Here is a 6,169-nt window from a genome sequence, read left to right as displayed (position 1 = left end):
ATGCTAACATGGTTGTCCATTGGAAGGTGACACACAGGTTTGCCAGATGTTTCTATTGTATGTGCTTTAAAATGTCTCAAAATTAAGTTAAAACAGTTTTCCAGTGAAATCAAACAAATTCAAAACTTGGAAAATATTAGGCTGACCTACGAACTCACTAACAATACACTATGTTGGTAAAGAGATATTTCTTCAAATGTTCCCTCTCCCTCAGAATTTGTTGGTGAGCAATGCAATCACTAGTTTTGTTGTGTCTTTAAAGGTTCACAATTTGGTTCCTGGTGGTAGGAGCCAGGGAAAGAGACTAGTTAAAAGTTTATGTGTTTTCTAGACAATGTGAGGACTGGAGAGATGGCTCAGTGGTTAAGAACACAGACTGTTCTTCCAGAGGTCCTGAGTTCAATTCCAGGCAACCACATGGTGGCTCACAACCATCTGTAATGGGATCCGAGGCCTCTTCTGGTGTGTCTGAAGACAGTGATGGTGTACTCACATACATAAAATAAATAAATCTTTAAAAACAAGAAAATGTGAGATTGGCACTGCAAATATGGGGTCAGACTTAGTTCATGGACACAAAGACAAGAAATTTTCTTTCTCCATATGGCTGAAACCAACCTACAGTTCTTATTGAGAATGAATCAACTTCAACTTTGTCTCTCTTTCTCCCACCACCCATTTGTAAAACAGTAACATACCAGCATTATTACACATCTCCCATAAGAATTTCAAGCTATTGTGTTTTTCACCCTTCTTTTCATGATTACAAATAGTCTTCAGTACATGTGCAAACTGAACTCGCAGTTTGTATTTTGTGTCTGGCTGCAACTTTAAATCACCCACTATTATTAATTAATATACACGCCGGGAGATGAGAGAACACTCCAATAGGACTCTAATAGGTACCCGTGCCACCATACACGCCAGATCGATGCATGCGTAGAGCATCTGTTTGCACAAAGCAGTGCCCTGAGCATGCGGCTCACAGGTTCTGAAGTGTGACACTGTTAAGCTGATGTTGGTAATTTGTCACATGTGGCTGGAGTAGAGAGATGAATGGTGAAGCCCTTTAATGGCCCCTGGCATCCAGGCAACAAACCCTCTGGCCTTTTCCTCTTTGTTCTCAAACTATCAGCATCTCTGTGGATGGGTTCAAGGAGAAAGTCAACATAAAATTCTTTCTTTGAGGTCCAGAACAGATGGAGAGGGGCTTACTAAGGGGCAGCCATGAACACAAAACATTATACAATTCCCTGGTCTCAGAGCCTTCTCAAACAAAACAAAAACAAAACAAAACAGAAAAACCCAAACCCAAAACAACACTGAGGTTCCCCGTGTTACAAGCCATTTCCAGTTTGATGTCTCTTACACCCTGCTCTACCCATGGAGAACCAGGAATAATAAACAGTTCTTAATGGTCCAGGCGAAGGGAGGGAATCCTGCAAAAGGCTGCAAAGGATTTTAAAACTTTTGCTCTGCCAGCAAACCTATAAATAGGAGCAAGTGCCTGGCAAGAAGGGAGGGGAAGCGGCCCTCACTTCTGAGAGCAGAAGGGGGGGGGGAGGAGCATGTGAAAGACAAGGCACAGGCCTGGCTCCCCTCCATGTGTCAGGGGTCCCTGATGTTATGGGAAAGCAAGTATCTCGGGAGGACGCAAGAGTTGATTTTCTTATTTTCAGCAGAAGCTATTACTGACCTGATATGATTTCAGAAATGCCTTTCTGGGGAGAAAAAGGGGAACAAAGATTTTTAATTTTTTTTGGTCATTTGTCTATTTTTACATGCCTGCTATGGGCTGGACCAGTGTCCTCCTTCAGCTTTGTGCAAAGAGCTGGCCCCTTGTGAGGCCATCTCTGGAGACGGGGCCTTAAGGAAAGCAATGAAGGTCAACCGTGCTCATCGTGGTGGAGCTGTGATCCAAGAAGACTAATGTCATTCGTGGAAAAGAGGATCAAGGACTGTGCTTGTACAGGGGGAAACGTGAGACAATGAGCCAGGAAGTGTGCCCTTCCCAGAGACCAACCCTGCTGCCACCACCTTCTCAAATGTCCAGCCTCCAGTCTCTCGGACTGGTGTTGGTAGACCCTTTAACACTGGAAGGCATATTGAATATTGAAATACCATTATGTATGCATAGACTCGGGAAGTGCTGGAAAGGATTGGCTGCTGGATCTATTCAGTGGCCGGGTTCAAAGTCACTAAGTAGCCGAGTGACCTCTTTTATTACTCCCATTTATGTCTCCTCTTCTGCAGAAGAGGAACGGCAGATTGCAAACAAGTTTGCCATGGGGTGGCCTGCTTTCGTTACGGACAGCACACGCAGAGACTCGCGGATAGAAGATGGCGAGCTATGACTGACACTGCCTGCGGGCCTTGTTTGTGTACAGTGTCTCCATGGCCACTCTTAAATTGGATTTTTAGAGCAGTCTGATGAGATTAGCGGAGAAGGATATATGATACTCACTCGAGGCAGGGAGAAACCAAAGTTCCGAGATACCAAGCAGCTAGACCGAGTTCAAATTTCTAATAAATATGGAGCCATTCTTCATATGAACATCCCCTGGCTCCAAGTCTATTGCTTTCCTTGGTACATTATTATCATCTCTGGTTTCCCCCTCCCTCCTCTCCTTTCTTCTTGTCCTCCCCCCCCCCAGCACCCAGAACTCTGTTTATTTTCCTTTGGTGGACTTCGGTATTAGCTGTGCAGCATGCAAGCCAGCCCGGGACAGCAACAGTGCACACCTATGCCTCAGTGCACACCTATGCCTCTGCATCCAGCACTGCCGTTCTCGCTAGGGTGACTACCATACCTGACAGCCTTTTCTCATAGGGAAGCCAGGCCTCAGCTTTCAAGGACACAGTATAAATAGATCTTTAACAGCACTCTCTTTTCTTATCTGTGAACTGACACCAAGCACAGGCGGCCAGGACACAAAGAAAGAACACTGTCTGTGATGGCGCAGATAATCAATATCTTCAGATGATTTGTGAGCATGTTTTCCTAAGGGGAGGTGAGGGAGGCCTGAAAACGACAGCCTGGGAATGCTCTCTGGGGTCTTCTGTGGATGGGGAGGACGCTGTTTAAAGGAACGGATTTCAGATAGTCAATTTCTGTATCTGATGAAACTTCAAAACCACCCTCTTATGTTCTTTCTACACACTGGGGAAACTAAATCGGTGCAGATGCTCCCTGGTCTTGGACGCTACGTGAGAGATGCAGTGATGCCCAAAGGGACAGGATGGAGGCTCTAAATTATTAGATGTGAGCTCATTAGAAACGTGGATTTTATGTGCGTTTGGGGGGCAGCAAAAGACAACCTTGGTTGCCCTTTCTCAGGCAGATTTCACTTTTTGTTTAAGACAGGGTCTCTCTGGAAGTTGCCATGTGGGCTAGGCTAGCTGGGTAATGAGCTCAGGGATCCTTCTGCCCCCACCTCCCCAGTGCTGGGATTACAAGGATGCCTCTAGACTCAGCTCACTCATTCCATCACTACATCCCCACACCTTTAAGTTGGGTTCTGTGGATGGAACCTGGGTTCTCTGATCTATCTCTGGATCCCCAAGGCTGTGAAATTTTAAAAACCGACAAACACTACCCTATGGAGTCTTTAGAAGAGAAGCAAGGCCTAAAAGGTTTTAGCTCATGCCTGAAAGTCTCAATAGAGTGTAAGAAGCCTATCAAATCCAGCGCTCCAGCTTTACAGATAATGCAACTGGAAGAGAGAGGAGCTCCAGGCCTACGATCCACTGTTATAATCAGATGGGCCAGGCCCAGCTCCTTCAGCCTGCAGTGAGATAACATCAGTGGGAAAGACCAGAGAGCTGCCATGTCAGTCTTTGTTCCAAAGATAGAGAATTCAATGCGTCCACTGAAAGCTGCCACCCACCAAGGACATTGGCCTCAAGGATGCCCCTGGGGAGGCTGAAGGAATACCAACATAGATCTCCCCTGCCATTCTACTGACTTCATAAGAGTCTGAGGTGTTTCAGTGAGTATTTCAAGAGCTAAAGTAGTGGGCTGGAAGAGTGGCATGGGCTGTTAGCTTCTTGAAAATGTAGAGTGTACTCCTGTGAGACAAAGCATTTGTAATTATTTTCTATAACAAAATACCCCCAAGTGCTGGTAAACCTCACCCACACACTGATCACTTTTCCCTGGATCTTCTTTCCAGATGATTCTTGCCTGACATAAAGACTAGCTAGCACATTCTCCACGACCATCATAATGTCCCTGAACATGATCTTGACATCGCTCTTACATGGACCAAACCCTAGATTTGATCATGAATCTTAACTTTTATGTTTACTCCTGCCATATTCCTCAAACCGACAGTGATCATAATCAACAATCTAACCCCGTCTTGACTCTCATACTCACTGTGACCCGCTTAACAAACTTCACCATTTCATTTCCCGTGTCTATGATGCTGGAACTGACTTTTACCTGCTTGTACTTGACCTTGACTCCATGTTACTCAGACACTCTATCTGATCTTCTGACACATCAATTGTTACTTCATCCTTGACAGTCAGTCTGATCTTGACAATCACTCTCATCATATGTAACTTCGTGATGGTATGCTAACCTTGCCCTCAATTAGTTTGTATCTTAAAAACCCTATAATCCTGGTTGGGTTTCTTATTTTAATTCATATCTTCACCCCTTTCTTCTTCCTCAACATCTGCCATATCTGGGTTATCACTTTCACCTCGACCCTGATCCTAAACTTCATTCTGGCCATGAGCTTCATCCATCTATTGATCCTTGCATGAGCCTTGCTTTTATGCTTCCATACACCGACTCTGAACCTGATCCTCAAATTAACTGTATTAACTACTTTTTAATTATTGTGTTGGAATTCTATCACCAAGAGTAACTTTTGGAAGAAAGAGTTCACAGTGGTGGAGAAGGCCTGTCGGAAGGAGCAGTAAACCAGGGTCACATCTCAACTGCACACGAGAAGCAGAGATAAACAGGAAGTGGGTAAGGCTACCAATCCTCATAGTCCACCCCTAAAGGCATTGTTCCTTCAGCAAGACCACACCTCTTAAAGGTTCTGTAGCCTCCCCAAATAGGGATACCAACTGGGACCAAGTATTTAAATATATGAGACTATGAGATATTTTTTCCTTCAAACCACCACATTGGCCCACATCACAGACCCTAAAATATACAACTACTCTCACTTTGACCCTGTTCTCTTCATCCTCACAATACTCACACTCCCACTGTTCCTGACTTCCAGCCTGACGAGGTTTACCCTAAACCTGTTCCTCAGCGTGACCCCAACGCTGTCTTCAGAACCTTGATTCTCGACATGACCCTGACCCTCATAATGATTCTATTAACCTATCACTAAACTGAGTTTGAACAGGAAATGTTATATACTTGTCTTATTTTAATCTATATTCCTTATAATTTACAATAGAAATACACTTTGGAAAAGTATATGTAATCTGAACCTGCTTATCTTTGTACTCCGTGTTTTCAAATAACATTCTTTGATTTGCATGAACATATCAAAGAAAAAAAATCTAGAGAAGAATATTTTGTTGTTGGTTTTACTTACCTCAGATATAGTCTCAGTTAATTCTGGACATTAAGAAGATGTGTGTGTGTGTTTGTGTGTGTGTCTGTGTGTGTGTGTCTGTGTGTGTGTCTCTGTGTGTGTGTGTCTGTGTGTGTGTGTCTGTGTGTGTGTCTGTGTGTGTGTCTGTGTGTGTCTGTGTGTGTGTGTCTGTGTGTGTCTGTGTGTGTGTGTCTGTGTGTGTGTCTGTGTGTGTCTGTGTGTGTGTGTCTGTGTGTGTGTCTGTGTGTGTGTGTGTGTGTCTGTGTGTGTGTGTCTGTGTGTGTCTGTGTGTGTGTGTGTGTGTCTGTGTGTGTGTGTGTCTGTGTGTGTGTGTCTGTGTGTGTGTGTCTGTGTGTGTCTGTGTGTGTGTGTGTCTGTGTGTGTGTCTGTGTGTGTGTGTCTGTGTGTGTGTGTCTGTGTGTGTGTGTGTGTGAGAGGGGAGGGGAGAGAGCAATGCCTGGTTTCTTCTGTATTTCTTCCAGTCTGTTTACAGAGGTACAGTTTTCAGAGATAAAACTTTTTTAAATTGACAATATAACTGCATGGAGCTTAGAGTTCTCTAACTTGGTCTGACTCAGAGGAAGGAAACATAATTCAGA

Source organism: Micromys minutus (assembly GCF_963924665.1).
Source record: "Micromys minutus genome assembly, chromosome: 3".
NCBI classification, from domain to species: Eukaryota; Metazoa; Chordata; class Mammalia; order Rodentia; family Muridae; genus Micromys; species Micromys minutus.
This window is presented reverse-complemented; position numbering follows the sequence as displayed.